Source organism: Malus sylvestris, chromosome 10 (genome assembly GCF_916048215.2).
Source record: "Malus sylvestris chromosome 10, drMalSylv7.2, whole genome shotgun sequence".
Classification (NCBI taxonomy): domain Eukaryota; kingdom Viridiplantae; phylum Streptophyta; class Magnoliopsida; order Rosales; family Rosaceae; genus Malus; species Malus sylvestris.
The window spans coordinates 23,357,897-23,375,557 of NC_062269.1; the positions used below are offsets into that span (position 1 = coordinate 23,357,897).

The 17,661-nt window shown below is 36.9% G+C and overlaps 1 non-coding gene and 2 pseudogenes across 1 annotated transcript; 1 reads left to right on the plus strand and 2 right to left on the minus strand.

Moving 5' to 3' along the window:
• Positions 1-5,554: 5,554 nt before the first annotated feature.
• On the plus strand, positions 5,555-7,830 carry LOC126587278 (GPI mannosyltransferase 1-like; annotated as a pseudogene).
• A 96-nt stretch (positions 7,831-7,926) lies between these two features.
• On the minus strand, positions 7,927-8,078 carry LOC126588078 (U4 spliceosomal RNA). Its single transcript, XR_007611312.1, has one exon. It is a non-coding gene; the product is annotated as a U4 spliceosomal RNA (small nuclear RNA).
• A 417-nt stretch (positions 8,079-8,495) lies between these two features.
• The window catches only part of LOC126587282 (acetylserotonin O-methyltransferase-like), a 37,174-nt pseudogene continuing 28,008 nt past the window's right edge, over positions 8,496-17,661 (minus strand).

A 17,661-nucleotide genomic window follows, 5' to 3' on the forward strand; every position in this document is an offset into this window, starting at 1 on the left:
ATCTTTATCGCTTTTATGATTTCTTTAGACTTTCTAAATTAATCACAACACTTAATTAATCCAATTAATTATTTCCATCATCCATTAGTTACTCACTACAATAGTGTATTGGTGAACAATCTTTTAGGTTCTAATTAGCAAGGCAGTGAGGTGATTGGCACCAATCCAATTGATTATATTTAATCCAATCACTTAGTGAATTAAAACATACTTTTAATTCACCTTCTTCTTTGACGACTACATTTAATCATTTAGAAGAACTCACAAGCCATGAGTGACATCTAACTATATATCATGGCTACCCAAGCTAATGTAGAAGTTTGTTCGGAGAACCTATTCAGTTGGAATTACAATGTAATTCGATCCTTCTCTAAAACAATACTCTCAATCACATTACTAGAGTATGGAAATATTATGTCAAACCCCTAATGTGATTATTCCTTCTTATATGATTCTTTTGAGTCGTATAGGAACGCTTTCCTTTATTACGCTCGATACTTCGGCCGAAGATTCCAGAATCATATCTTAGAGTATTCTTCCTCTCTTATCGAGGATTAGAGATTCCTTGTTGCGCATACACTTGCCTTCATGACTAAGTGGCTTAACCCCAATTATGCCGTGGACACCCGCGAATGGGGAGACTTTGACATAATCAAAGATTAAGTACTTAACCACAAGACAACGACGATGCCTCAGGTCAAAGGACTACTTACATTATTCCAACCATTAGAGTTACTTGCTTGACATGTGAGTAGACCTCCATGCAAGTACTCTCGTTCGATTGTGTTCAATGAACTCATTCCCTTAATGAGCACCTACATACTTGTCTTAGTGTCACAACACGAATGGGATGAGACTTTCCATCCTTCCATTTGAAGCAGACACAGTATGTACCGGTCTAAGCATTGTCAGTATCCCTCCGACAATCCAATGACCAGGAACCTTTTTGGACATTTGGTTATGTGAAGAAGGTCTCTGTAGTCTAACATCATTAGATTACTTCTTCAATCGATCCATTGTCCATGGATACACTATTTAGGACATATATCGTTTATTGAGATAGTCCTAATTAGTATCTTTGCCATTTGATGTATAAGATTCATCTATACATCGATTTATTTGTCCTGAAAGGTTTCTTCCAAAGATTGACTTTCAGGGCATATTTCCAACAAAGTTGTCACTCCGCCACTCTTCATTACCCGACCACAATATTTTCAAATTGTGCCATGTTTGTTTCCGTCTATTGGGTCTCCATATTCCCAAGCTGGATCACGTTTAGTAACTCCACTAGACATTTTAAACGTACCTATATTTATTTTTCATGGAAATTAGGCAATTATTTTTTTGCCAAAAAATATAGTAGTGATGACGGTTATATAAGAGAACCTAAATAATAAAGTTATTCTACAGACGAATTAAATACGAAGTAAAGAAAATGATTGTAAGAATTTAAGTAATTATAAAAATAATATGGAATAATAAAACCTAATATTAATGAATAATAATCCAATTTGATAATAAAATAATCCTAAAATTAAACATATTAATGAATAATAATCCAATTTGATAATAATCCAATTTAATAATAATCCAATTTAATGAATATTCCAATTTGATAATAATCTAATTTAATGAATAATAATCCAATTTGATAATAAAAAAAACCTAATATTAATGAATAATAATCCAATTTGATAATAAAACCTAATATTAATAAAATAATAAAATAATAAATAACATTAAACATATTAAAATTATCCTAGGGAATAATTATACAACATTACTTAATTATTTCAAAAAATTAACATGCAAGTATTATTTGGTTCTTAGATCACATGTACGGGTCCACACAATTTTTTTTGTTGTTGTATAAATTACAATAATATAAATATAAGTTTGTAAACTTACCTTAAATATGGAACCCTTTGTGTTGAAGTTCTGAAAGGGCTCTAGAAAGGCTCTGAAAGGGCTAAGGGAAGAAGAAGAAACGAAAAGGTGCAATAGAGGTGTGATGATCTGATACTCCGAATGTGAAAGAGTTGGAAGTGGCACACGGTTTTGAGTATGAAACCAACCATCACTACTTTTTGTCTTGTCAAAAGTTGTCAAAAGTTGGCCCGTTTGGGGGATTTATATTATATATATTATATATTATATTATGTAACTTATCATAACACACACACACCACCACACACACACACACCGACACACACACACTGACACACACTGAATTATTATGTTTATTTTATCGATATTATCCCGATATTACCGATATTACTAATATTATCCCGATATTACCGATATTATCGATATTCTCCCGATATATTGACGAAAATAAGGTGGATACGTGTGAAAATATCCCCCTCTCAAAAAAACGATATTATCGATATTTAAGACCTTGGTTTCAATCACAACCATCAACGTTGAAAGTTGAAAATATATTAGTTATTGTGTTTTGCTGTGTAAATGGTGGCGAAGCCTCCCCTGCCAATGCCAATTTGGTTTCCTCGAATCCACTCCATCACCATGGTTTAAAATCTAGAACTAACCTAAAGAAACAAGGGTTTGCTACCATTTACGAAAGTAAATGAGCATGTTGTTTGCTACCACTTACCTTAGATCACGGAATAACTGAAAATTGGTTCATTAGAAGACAGCAAGTACCACAACACAAACAAATCAGCTAGCAACAATAGCGATGGGAGCCATAGTGAAGTGCGCAGCAGCTCCAACAATGGGGCACATCATCTTAAGAAATTATGTTAATTTCTACACAGAATGATGTTGTACTACGTACATCAATTACGATGTAGTAGTGTATTACATTAACGAAAGCACGCCATACGACTTTATGCTTATGCAATTTGGGATTTTATTCCATTTGGGATTAAAGAGATATTAGTTCTTTAATAAAAATTATTCAATTGAAATTTTATTTTCTAAATGAGTGTAAAGATTAATTTACATGTTGAATTGAGTATGTGATGGTATATTAGGTAGTAAACTTCGGTTTAAAAAGATATTAGTTTTTTACTTGAAAATAATATGGGTGTAGAAAGAGGTTATAAGGGTTCAAATGAAATTTTCCTTTCTAAAAATATGTTGCATTGGTATATTATAGTAAATTTGCTTAAATCGAATGAGTCTTTTTTTTTTTTTGAAACAAAGTATGATATTAATTGATGATGAGTTTGAAAACTTCCAACCGAACATTAAGGACATGATGCATACAAGGGGTTTCGATAAAAAACTTTGTCAGAGATTTCAACTTGGTCGAAGGAAAAGAGCGTCCCACACCAAAAGATTACAAATGAGAACTATCCTCAACGCGAATGAGTTTTACACTTTGCAAAAGACGTGAATACTAATATGATAATTAGTTAGTTTTTATTATTTATGTGGATAAATAATATTTTAATAATATTTTAAATTATTTTAAATATTTGTGTGGATAAATTTAACTACCACGTCATCATTTAACATAAAACTTAACGGAATATATTTAATGACTGTATGATATTGAAATGAAATGATAGGTAATGTATGAAATTGAAATGTTTTAAAGATGTTGTATGAGACTACAATTCAACTCAAACCTAAGGGTGCAAACTGTAATTTATCCTTTGTTTTATATGTTTTCTTTAATAAAAAATAATACTAGGAAGATTAAAATTTTAAACTAAATTTGTAAATCAAATGATATGTCACCAATCGAAAATAAGCACGTTAATTAACGCTTATGTAATAGTCTAATCATCAACAACCACATCATTTGGTTTGTAAATTTGGTTTAAAAAATTTAGTCTTCCTAATATTACCCAATAAAATCGATATTTGTAAAATATTACCCCTTAAAAATGATTGGATAAAAAGAAGGGAAATTTAATGAAAATGATTTGGGTTAAGTTTATTTTAACAAAAAATCATCTTATAATTTTATTTAATGAAAAAGACATAAAATTTATTAAAAAGACAAAAGTTTAATATAATAAAAAAATGAAATAGAAAAAATAGAAAAAAAACTGACTCGTGCTTCCATAACACACTATTTTTGAAACCAAACAACACTATACTATTTTTGAAACTAAACTGTATTACATTATTTCTGAAATTGAATACTATTTCTGAAAACTGAACACTACTACACTATTTTTGAAAATGAACATGGACACTATTTCTAAAACTAAACACAGGTTGACATGCATTGACTATTTCTTAAATTGAATTCTTAAAATTTGCCGACACTTTCGCACCTTCTGAACACCTTTTCTTCTTCTAATTTTCTTCGATTTTCATCCTATTATATTGAATCACAAATCTGAAAAAAATGCCTTAATGTCGTAAAGAGATACGAAAAATATAAAGATGTAAGCGCCGACACGCACAGTAACAACAAGGCCACGTTCTACCATTACAAACCTATAATACATAGAGAAAACTCAATAATTACATTTAGTGACTAAGATAAATGTCGAAGTTCGTCAGGTTCCTAGGGGAGTTCTGTCGAAGTTCGTCAGGTTCCTCGATTCTCATCTTTTTTCTTCTTCTTTTTTTTCTTTGGTTTGTGATTCTTATTGGGATTTATTTTCTGGGTTTGTTTTTAATAGAAGCAGGCTTCCAATTGCTATAAATGGGGAGTGGAAGATTTTGGTTTTTGTGTGTGTTTATTTACTTATGAGATTAATGGGTCTCATTGTTGACGGCCGCGTAAGAGCTTGCATGTGCTGCAGCTTAGGTGCCGAGTCCGAAGCAACAAAGGTACGCTGCACGCGTCTTTGCTGCAGCTTACAAGATGACTTTTGGTTAAAGTTTAAAGTTTAGAATTTTTTTTATTAGTTTCTCTAAAAAAGAAATTAAGCGAGTTGATTATATTTAAGTTATAAAATTGACTTGCAAATTTCTCCGTTTAGCTATTTCCAGACTTGATGTAATTTCTTCGAATATCGAACTGACATATTTTATTAAATCATTCGAGTTATTGAAGAGCAACTTACTATCTTTATCGCAATGCATTGTAGGAAACTACTAAACCATGCCTCCAGACTCCGGTACAATGTTACTCATTAAAATCATTACAATCATCAAATAAAACATCTGAAATATAATTGGAAAGCTTGTCAAAGCCAAGTACATTTATATCCTCACTAACTGAAGCTAGATTAACCAAAAAGGACCCAACTCGTGTTAAATTGTTAGTTGTTAGGAAGGAGAAGAAATGGTAAGAATCGATCCTCCAACTAGAGTGCATAAACATGATTGCTTTCCTTTAATACGACCCAAATAAATACAAGTCAAATTTGTTGATCAAGAAATTATGCCAGCCTGTATGCAACTTGAGTCAATTCTCCTTAGTATATAAGTTAGATTAGTTTAAAGGGTGGTACTCTTCACATCACTTTTACTTTTCACACATCCTATCGATTTTTGACCATCTAATCGAATGAATTGATTAAGATCAATAAACAAAAATTAACAAAGACGTGTTGCTCAAGGAAATTTGAATATTGCGCTCTAAAAATAAATAAGTAAAAAGATGTTCTGTCCAAAATCTCATTAGCTAAAGCATTTATTTACTACACAGCCCGCTTAAACAACTTCGACCCCTTTCACCAGTTTCCTCTCCCTCCCTCCTCGGATCTCCGTCCCCTCCAATCCCCAATGGCGCCCATACAATTCCGTGCGCTCCTCATCGTCTCGGCGGTGCTGAGGGTGGTTTTAATCCTGTACGGAGAGTGGCAGGATGCCCACATGGAGGCGAGGTACACAGACATCGATTACATGGTCTTCTCGGACGCAGCTTCTCTAATGGCGTCTGGTAAATCCCCATTTCAGAGATCCACTTACAGATACTCTCCTCTGCTCGCCTTTCTGCTCCTACCCAATTCCATTCTCCATCGCCCTTGGGGCAAATCCATCTTCTCAGCTGCAGGTACTTTGTTTTTGTATTCGGAAATATGCGCAAATAGAACTAGTTACAGACTTCTAATGGAAAATAGAACTGCAGATACTAAACAGATATTAACCGGTTTCATTTGCGCATTTTGTGTAGATTTGCTTGTGGGTTTGTTTATAAGGATCATACTGAAGCTTCGCGGGGTGCCGGAGAAATTGAGCATGATTTCTGTGATTGTTTGGCTCTTTAATCCGTTTACTTTTACGATTGGGACTCGAGGGAATTGTGAGCCAATTGTTTGTGCTTTGGTTCTTTGGGTCTTCATATGTCTTATGAACGGTGTAAGTTTCTTTCTTTGTCTGATATTTACTGCTACTAATTACTGTCAGTAATAAATGAGTCATATCTCTAGATTATCTTAAATACGAATCAAATCGAATGCTTTTTATGAAAGTGAAATTATGTACTTGTATAAACCTCAGCAGAGATTACAGAAAGTGAAGCATTATTGGATGTAAGGTTCTTTTACGTTTCTTTCTATCCGGTGAGAGTATCTTTTGTGTATCGCATTTATCAAACTAGCAATGCGCTTCTATTTCTCGTGTTTTCTGTAATGATGTTCGAGCTTCTCATGATTCATTCTCTTTGAGGTGACTGTGCTAGATACCGACAAACATGGCACTATCTTTGTTGTTTTCCTTTTTATGATAATAGAATTATGATTTCAATATTCCCAAATGTTTCTCGGATTCAAAATGATCCTGTGCATTTTGTGAGCATGATCTCTCTATGAAAACCCAAGTAGGCATTGCATTCTGCTATAAGAAGCGTTAGTCAAACTAAATTTTTTGAATGGTTGTTATGGCTTCCGTCCATAACTGTTTTTTTCTTCATGACAGGACGTGAGTTACAAGCTGCATTTTGGTATGGGCTTGTTGTCCACTTCAGAATCTACCCCATTATTCACGCACTCCCCATCCTTATGATTCTGGATCCGCATGTGTTTCGACATGGTCAGAAGCCTAGACTTCAATATTGGAATCGTCGGCAAGATTCACCTCAAAGCAGTTCTGTTACAAGGCTCACTCAGCTTCTTTGCCCGTGGTTTCTTTTGAAAAGTGCATTAACACGAGAAAGGATACTTTTCTCCTTTATATCAGCAGCCGTATTCTTCCTTTTCACTGGTTTATTCTATCATCTGTATGGGTGGGATTTCCTGTATGAAGCACTATTGTATCATCTTACCCGTACTGATCCAAGGCACAATTTTTCCGTTTACTTTTATCACATCTACCTTCAGTACCACCCTAAACTTAAAACTTTCGATATTGGAGAAACTCGTCTCATTTTTGCCTCAGTTGATAGTCCAGGTTGTTCTTGTTTTTAGTTTTGCCAAAGACCTTCCATTCTGCTGCTTAGTACAGACAGTGGCATTCGTGGCATTCAACAAGGTTTTTCTCTTTATTACTATTTTCTCATATATAAATTGCTGGATTAGTAAATTTTTAACGTACCTGATTACTTTCGATGTTGCATTCCTAGTGTACTTTCGAACGTATGGTTTCTTACATAATTTTGTTTTCCCGACTAAATCTAAATTACTTCTGCTCATTGTTGACAGGTAATGACTGCACAATACTTTGTGTGGTTCTTTTGTCTCCTGCCGCTGGTTCTCGCTTGGAGCAACATGAAGCTTAAATGGAAAGGCCTATCGTGCATCGCATTGTGGGTAGGCGGTCAACTTCATTGGTTGTTTTGGGGTTATATGCTTGAGTTCAAAGGACAAAATGTCTTTCTTCAACTCTGGATTGCAAGCATCGTATTCTTAGATGCAAACACGTACGTCTTAGTTTCCCTCATCCGCGACCACATATTTTCTCCAGTTTTCGCACAGTTGGAGAAAACCTCCACATGAATAAAATAAAAAGTTATGATTATGAGGTCTGCATGTTCTAAGAAACACATTGCCATTAGATGAGAAATAACTCAAGTAAAATAGTTGGAATATAAATTTTTTCAACTAAAAATTGTAGGGTCTACCCAAAGAGTTGACCCTTCCAGAAATTCTCAAGGGCATAAGGTTGAACCCAAGCCCGAGAGGGGGTTTGGAAATAGTTTTCAACCAGCAATAGACGCGCCTCGGTTAGAACCTCATTAGCTGCGTCATTGCCCCAAGCGCAAAGATGTCTTACATTACCGCCGTTGGCTCCCTTTTATGCTTCATGAGCAACTCTGCTTTCTCCACTTTGCCGGTGTGGGACGAGGATTTCTTGTTCTTTCTAAACAACACATCACACAATTCAATATTATTTTGCCAAAACAATCCAAATACTACAAGCCAGACGACAAAGTGAAAGTCGTACAATTAAATATTATTTTCCTTCTGTTTAAAGGATACCTAATGTCTGTAGAGGCGAAAAGCCAAGTACGTAATTAACTTGACAATTTTTACAATCCTGCAACAGAAAAATGAACAGAGGGACACAACAACTTGAAAATTCACTTCGATGAAATACTTGTTTGAGAATACAAGTCCGGCATCCTTAACATTTTATCCTCCAAAAATTTAAGGAAACGCTTGAATAACAGATTGGACTTATCGTCACTTCTTAAGGATACGAATGCACTCATTGTCACCCCAGTCATGAAGAACCCACTGCGTGTCACAAAAAAATTGATAATGTCGCGCCCTTTTATCATAACGCGCGTATCTTGTTGTGAATGAAAACTTAGAGAAAGACAATAAACTTAAAGGAATAATGTATAGCCAAAGTTTAATTGCAGCATCAGCCCTTAGTTTTCTTGATTTCATATGTACCAACCATGATAATTGCAGCATCAGCATTTGGTATACGATCGAAAAAGTCACCTCCAACATTCTCAATGCGATCGCACTCTGGAGCAAGAGAGACAACATGAGGAAGATCAAAGTTAATGCCTCGAATCCAAGGACTGGCCTTGACTAGTAAACGCAGCGTAGTCCCATTACCCCCACCTACATCTACTATTGTCTCAATTCCCTTTGTATCATCTATGGACTGTTGGAAATTTGAGTAGTTTGAGTAGAAATTTCTTTGTCCCACATTGGCAATTCCCAAAAGATTTCATTACTTTATAAGGCCTTGTCCTTTATAGAAAGCGATTGGAGTAGTAGACCTTGGAGAATACAATTGGGTTCACCCTTGGGGTGCACTAATTAATTGGTAATTAATATATATTTAATTATCAAAAGATGGGCTCTGAAAATTAAATTCTTTAATTAATTATTTTTAATTAATTTCGAATTTAATTAAATTATATTTTGAACAGACTCATATTTTCAGATGAAGTCAATGAAAAACGCAGAGAGCACAACACCTCATCTGAAGAGATGTCTCCCAACAGTCACACCTCATTCTCATACCTGTTGCGAACATGCATAATCACACTATATATAGATCCATCTGCATGGCATTTAGAACACAGAAAATATCAAATTCTTCTTCTACATTCCTAAACCTTCTTACTGAGAGAACCACACAGAAATTCGCCAGAAGTTAAGTTTTCCGATGCTGAAATTCTAACTTGATCGTTGAATCCTTGTGAAACAGAAGTCCGAAGAACTACAAGCACTGAGTAAGGACGAAATTTCTGTTTCAAGGACATTGTGGTACGCAAGCCTCGATCTTCAAGTTATCTGTTCTATATTTTTGTTTTATTCATACTCTGTTAATTTTTCTATTCGCATTTATTATTTATTAGCATATATAATTATATCACCGATTGTTGACTTATATCCAACAATCTTGAAACAAAATTCATGGATCAACAATTTGTGAATGTGAATGGCCCTACACCAAAATACTCTGAAAAGCCTTAGAAATTCAAAGGGCTGGACTTCAAGAGATGGCAACAGAAGATGTTGTTTTTCCTGACAACGATGAATCTCGCTTATGTTGTCAAGGAAGAAGCTCCAAAGTCTAATGAGAATCTAATGACGAAAGAGACTGTCATGGCAATTGAAACTTGGAATCATTCCGAGTTTTGTTGCAGGAATTATATTCTGAATAGTTTGGATGACAATCTCTACGACATTTATTCTCTATGCAAGACAGCAAAGGAGTTGTGGGAATCCCTGAAGAAAAAGTATAAGATTGATGATGCCGGTTCAAAGAAATTTGTTATCGGTAAGTTTCTCAAATATACAATGGTGGATTCAAAATCTGTTGTCTCTCAGGTCGAAGAAATCCTGAAATTGATCTATGAACTACACTCCGAGGGATGCGAGATCAATGAGCATTTCCAAGTTGGGGCGATAATCGAAAAGTTGCCAACTTCCTAGAATGACTTCAAAATTTATCTGAAGCACAAGCGTCGTGAGATGAATATGGAGGATTTGATCATGAGGCTACGAGTGGAAGAAGACCACAGAAAGGCAAACCATTCTGGAGGGTTTGCTACCATTGAAGCCAATGCAAATTATGTTGAGGGAGGAAACTCCAAGGCCAAGCCGAAGAAGAATAAGGCTCCGAAAACCAAGCAGTTTGTACAATCTGCCCTTGCTCCCAAAGGCAAGAATCTGAAGAAGATTAAGGGCGCATGCTATATGTGTGGCAAATCTAGTCACAAGGCACAAGATTGTTATCATCGTAAGGATGGAAATCATGCCAACAGAAACAACAACAACCATGCTAACATGGCAACCACCAATGAAGAATTGGCTGCTGTTGTGTCCAAGGTCAACATGGTCTCAAATGTGAGTGAATGACTGTTAGATACTGGTGCTACTAAGCACATCTACTCTAACAGAAATCTATTCACTAAATACCATCATGTTGCCCATGGAGAAAAGTTGTATATGGGCAATTCTGCCTCATCTGCGGTGGAAGGCAAGGCAAAGTGGTACTCAAATTCACATCTGGAAAGAGTCTCAACTTACTGAATGTGCTGTATGTTTATGAAATAAGGAAGAACTTGGTTTCTGGACCTATTCTGATTGTTTATAGAAGGTGATTGGAGTAATAGGCCTTGGAGAATACAATTGGGCTCACCCTTGGGGTTGGGCTTTGGGGTGCACAAATTAATTGGTAATTAATATATAATTACTATAAATTTAATTATCAAAAGATGGGCTCTGAAAATTAAATTCTTTAATTAATTATTTTTAATTAATTTCGAATTTAATTAAATTATTTTTTTAACAGACTCAATTTTTAAGATGAAGTCTGAAGTCAATGAAAAACGCAGAGAACACAGCACCCCATCTGAAGAGATGTCTCCCAACAGTCACATCCCATTCTCATACCTGTTGCGAACATGTATAATCACAATATATATACATCCATTTGTATGGCATTTAGAACACAGAAAATATCAAATTCTTCTTCTACATTCCTAAACCTTCTTACTGAGAGAACCACATAGAAATTTGCCAGAAGTTAAGTTTTCCGATGCTGGAATTCTAACTTGATCGTTGAATCCTGGTGAAACAGAAGTCCGGAGAACTACAAGCACTAAGTAAGGGCGAAATTTCTATTTCAAGGACATTGTGGTACGCAAGCCTCGATCTTCAAGTTGTCTGTTTTATATTTTTGTTTTGTTCATACTCTGTTAATTTTTCTATTCGCATTTATTATTTATTAGCATATATAATTATATCACAGATTGTTGACTTATATCCAACATGGACAACTTTCAATCACTGCAAGCACATCCATCTTTGCACCACAGGTCATTGCATCATCGAAAAGTTTGCCGTGATCAAGATTGGCAAGCAAAAGCTCCATATTGTTAGAACCGAGAAAGAACACTTGATAAAACTCGTGATAAAAGTCTAAATTGTACTCAATAGTTGGGAGAATTTCCATTACTGAATTCAAGAATACGAATTGTTTGTACCATACTTAACCAATCCCGAAACTACTGAGCACCAGTCAACGTTATACCGTCAAGGACCCAGAAGAGTTACCCTCCAACCAGGAGGCCAATCATAGTGCAACACGTGTCGACATCAGAAGCCAATCATAGCGCAACACGTGTCAACATTAGAAGCCAATCACAACATGACACGTGTCAATGTCAGAACAAAGCTAGAAACTATCTTCTATAAAAGGAGATCATTCTCCCACAATATTTCCTAATGTCATTTGTACTAAATCATTCACTAGTACTCACAAAAGGAGAGCTTGAACCTATGTACTTGTGTAAACCCTTCACAATTAATGAGAACTCCTCTACTTCGTGGATGTAGCCAATCTGGGTGAACCACGTACATCTTGTGTTTGCTTCCCTGTCTCTATCCATTTACATACTTATCCACACTAGTGACCAGAGCACTCTAACAAAGGTCACAAACTTAACACTTGATGTTGTACCAAAGTCCTCACTGATTTTATGCATCAACATTTGGCGTCGTCTGTGGGAATTGCACTTATTCCTACTTTTTTCAGCTTTGTCAAGATAGTTTCCACCATTCGTACACTCTTTTTTGACCAGGCATCCCTATCCAACATGGAGAGCGAAGGAAGCCACAGCACATAGAACGACACCCCCTCGCACATAGTGCAAAGTAACGAAAGAATGAACAAAAAAAGTTTGCTCTTCAGGCTAAAGTCGATGAGCTAGAGGCTCAGAACAATAAGATATCGATGAAGAATGAGATCCTCCAAGAGTAGTATGAGAAGGTCTTCGAAATGCTCCACGAGGCTAAATATACTAAAACACACAAGCTTATCACCCATGTGGAAGTTAACCATCAACTGGGTGCCCCCCAACACGGAGGGTCATTTGCCCTCGACATGGGTATTCCTGTTGAGGAGCGAGCTACTCATCGAAATGGCAACCAACATGAGACTTCTCTCAACCCAGCTGCTTCGACCCAAAGCAGGAGGAGTGGAGGAAGACACCTTTTTACAAAAGGAGTGGAAGGATTGAAAGCTGTTTTTCGCGACTGTCAAGACTTCCTAAAGCAACGTTAAGACAATCTTATCCATGTAAGCTCGAAGATCAATGACCCAAGGGTTTCTAAAAGACTTGGTCCCCTCCTATGTCCCAGGCTGGCTACCAATTTAAGGAAGGGGCAACAAGTCTTAGAGAAACACGAAGGTATAGGGGACTCAGAGATGTTCCGACAGACATACCTTGGAAGTCAGTACGACGAGTCCAGGGAAAAATCACATGCTCTTGATCAAACCTTCCTACTTCCAAGAGAAGATGGAGATTTACGAAAGAAAGCTCCAGTGGCACATGACTCCATTCAGGACCCTCTTGTCCTACAGTTCCTTAAGAAAGTAAACGAGTTGAAAGCCGAACGACAAGCTGAGATACCTAATTGGAACCAACCTAGGCCTATCCCTCTTACAAAAAGGATCCTCGACAACCCCCTTCAAGCGAAGACAAAACAAAAGCTTGGTTTACAACTCTATACTAGAAGGGAGGACCTGATTGAACACCTTAACCTCTTTGAGTCCACCATGGAATATCGGATGCACGCCGACGAAGGGTGATGTCTTCTCTTCCCTTCAACCCTCTCTGGCGGAGCTCTAAACTGGTATTGTCGTCTTCCACCTGAGACAGTAGACTCATTTAAGGAATTAAGGAAACTATTTGTCTTTCAACACATCTTCCAGAATAATCGCTTACATTCTGCAAATGACTTGTACACTATTCGCCAGAAGCCGGACCAGTCATTACGAGAGTATGCTGGTCGTTTTAGCCATGAGTATTCTCGTTGCGCTGAGGCAGATGACAAAACCGCCCTTAAAGCTTTCACGGCAGGCCTACGTGATTGTTTTTTCAAGTACATGATCAATGCCAACACTTGGAAGACTTACTTTGAGGTGCCGCCTCCGCCGAAGCAAGGACATAGCAAGGGAACCCCCATATGGTTAACCATTATCAACAAGTGGGAAGTGGAAGTTAAGTTCTACCAATTGAGGAGATCTTGGCCATTCAAACACCCATTGCATCATCTCCTACCTCATTTAGCTACTCGTTAAGTCACCAAACATATTTGTCTCCTGATAAGAGGAAAGAATTTTACTCTCAGCAAGCCCATTACAACAAGAGGGATAAAAGTTTGTATCAAGACAACCAAGGGTGAACGTATCGTCGACTATTATGACTATGGGGCCAAGCCTCACTCTTTCAAAGTGGAAGACTAGGTACTAAAGGAAATGCTATTATAAGAAGGCATACACATTGAAAATGTTTTGACCCTCAACCGCTTGAGATCTTTTGTCACACAAGCCATTCAGTAAATATTTAAAGAAGAGGGAATTTAGACAACTTCTTCTGAGTCTTTTGCATTCCTAGCATTGGAACACTTGGTCTACGCTGACCTACCTTTATACTCTAACTCAGAGCTTCAACATGCGTACTTTGACACAAAGTATGTGATACTAAGTGTTACAACTAACATGGTTCACATATCGAAAGCATGGATCCCTTCATGCATAACAAAACATTCATAAGCATCACTCATGTCAATCAACATAAACATCATACATTCTAACACATTCATATATTCCAACACATTCATACATAAACATCATACATTCCAACATATCCATACATAAGCCAACTGTGCTTCGAAAGGGTTCAACACACTTTGTGTCATTCTACACTTGCTATAATATGCCTCGACACCTTGCCCTTATTCTTACTAACTAAGTGATGAAGGAACTCACCTTTGTGCCACCAACTAGGTGATGAAATGTAGAACTCGTACTCTCCTTCATGCCACCAACCAGGTGATGAAATGTACAACCGTACTCTAATATTATTTGGCAACTTGCCACTCTTATCACCAATCAGGTGAAGAAGGAACTCATCTTCATGCCACCAACCAGGTGATGAAATGTGAAGAAGGAACTCATCTTCGTGCCACAAACTAGGTGATGAAAGGTGATGAAGGAACTCACCTTCGTACCACCAACAAAGTGATGAAAGCAACCCACCATTCATTCCACAAACTAGAAGATGAATGGTACAACTTGTACATGTGAACTCCTAGCATTCACAAATAATATAAAACCCTTAAGCTTTACAACTCAACTAGGGGAGCATTTATGCCTAACAAGAGTTATAGTCACTAACAAAGTCTTATTGCAAGCCAACAACAGCTTCAGTGCATGGTATACGAAGATCAAGCTCTTCAGTCCTCTTGCATCTGCTTCAGACATTTCTCCTCTGTAACAATGCATACAACTCATAGAAAGCTTCACACACTCTTGATCAAGACTGTTCAAAGCAAATTCAATTTACATGGTTAATCCAAACCTTCGACTACTACAAGGTATGGCTTGCATCACAATCTTTTGCTCAATAATGTGGAAGCAAAATTTGTATACGTTGTCTCTCCCACATTTTCAAATTTCTAGTTTTCCCAAAAAAAAAAAAAAATGGGAAATTCAAAAAAGCTTCATCAATGGAGGACAACTACAAATTCTCAAAAGTTTTACACACTCTTGATCAAGATAGTGTGAAGCAAAACCAATTTATGGTGAAAATCAAAAGTTTCATCAATGGAGGACAACTACAATTCTTAAAAGCTTCACACACTCTTGATCAAGACACTGTGAAGCAAAACCAATTTATGGTGCCAACAAGAGCTTCATCAAAGGCGTTCAACCATAATTCTCAAAAGCTTCACACACTCTTGATCAAGAATGTATGAAGCAAAACCAATTTATGGTGCCAACAAGAGCTTTATCAATGGAAGGCAACCATAATTCTCAAAAGCTTTACACACTCTTGATCAAGACAATGTGAAGCAAAACCAATTTATGGTGCCAACAAAAGCTTCATCAATGGAGGGCAACTACAATTCTCAAAAGCTTCACACACTCTTGATCAAGACAATTTGAAGCAAAAGCAATTTATGGTGCTAACAAAAGCTTCATCAAAGGAGTTCAACCACAATTCTCAAAAGCTTCACCTACAAAACTTCAACTCCAAAGCTTCACCTACAAAAGCTTCAACTCAAAAGTTTCACCTACAAAGCTTCAACATAAAAGCTTCAACTTAAACTCCAAAGCTTCACCTACAAAAGCTTCAACTCCAAAGCTTCACCTACAAAGCTTCAACACAAAAGCTTCACCTACAAAGCTTCAACTCCAAAGCTTCACCTACAAAAGCTTCAACTCCAAAGCTTCACCCACAAAGCTTCAACTCCAAAGCTTCACCCACAAAGCTTTAACTCAAAAGCTTCACCTACAAAAGCTTTAACTCCAAAGCTTTACCCACAAAGCTTCAACTCCAAAGCTTCAACACAAAAGCTTCACCCACAAAGCTTCAACACCAAAGCTTCAACTACAAATGCCAAAAGCTTCACACACTTTTGATCAAGATAGTCTGAAGCAAAATAAATTCATGGTACCCAACAAAGTTTCAACCTCAAAGCTTCACCTACAAAGTTTCACCTATAAAGCTTAAAAATATTTTTTTTTTTCGGAAATTCGAAAAAAAAAGGCCTAGACCTCATCTTCTTTGGGCCTAACAACTTTCATAAAAAATATATATGAAGGAGGAATTTTGGGCTACCACTTAGAAAGGAAAACGATGAAGTTTTGTTACTTTGGAAACTTGGCTACTATCAAGACACCTCATTCGTCAACTCCCTCGACCGGAGACTTGGGGGACTCTTACCATATGCTACTACATCTCGATACTTGGAAGGTTCACAACTACCTAGTGACTTGGATCTTTCAAGTCTCCAACCGAGAAGTTTTCCTCGCTCGGGAAATTAAGGGAGCACTACCTCAACCTACATGCTTCACTCATAAAGCTTCAACATACAAGTTTCAACAAAAGAAAAAATTCAAAGAACTTAGTGAAGAAGGCTTTGGTATATTTAACACAATACGTTGAAATGAAGCAAAGCTTATTTATTGATATCTCTGATAAGTTACAAATATGTACATATACATGAATCAAAATAAACAAACAAGAGGGAGCCTTCACAAAGATTGCTCAGGGGAAGTCTTAGCAATCGGCAGAACCCCAGAAAGAGAAGGCATCGAAGGGTGATCATTCAAAGCCTCAGTACTGGGCAGAACCCCAGAAGAAGAAGGCACCGGAGGTTGATCATTTGAAGCTTCATTACGTGGTACAGCCCTAGAAGACGAAGGCAATAAATGTCTTTGGAACAAACTTACAAACCTTTGATGATCAAGTACAATCTGACTATCAGATTCCTGCAGCTGGTCAAGCTTCATCTTCATATTTGTAGCATAGTCATGTGCGAGCATGTGCAACTGTTTATTCTCATGCTTGAGCCTTCTAATCTTCTATTTGAGACTTATCACTTTAGCCGCCAATGATTTAACTTGGCAGGTTCGAGCAAATAGGCGTTAGGCCATATTAGACACAGAACCTGCACACTGAACACTGAGGGCCAGAGAATCCTTAACAGCCAACTCATCAGACCGTTTGGAAAGTAGTCTGTTATCTTTAGGAGTGAGAAGGTTCCTGGCCACCAACGCAGCGGTCATATCATTCTTCATCACAGAGTCCCTAACGGTAAAAGGATCAGTAGGGGATAAGAAGGATGGGCCCATATGTTGTCTTGAGGAGGCATGGCTGCCCCTTCACCAAAGTTCAAGTCAAAACGACGGTCGGATGGGTCAGACATTTTCAAAAATGATGAATGAGAAATGAGGTCCAATAAATCTCTGAAGTATGAAAATAAGGGGAAAGTTCCTACAAGCAATAACTCTCTGAACGTACTTCTTGCACACAATTAGTGCCCCTATAAAAGAAAGGGCACTAGGGCCGTTTGTTCAAAAATC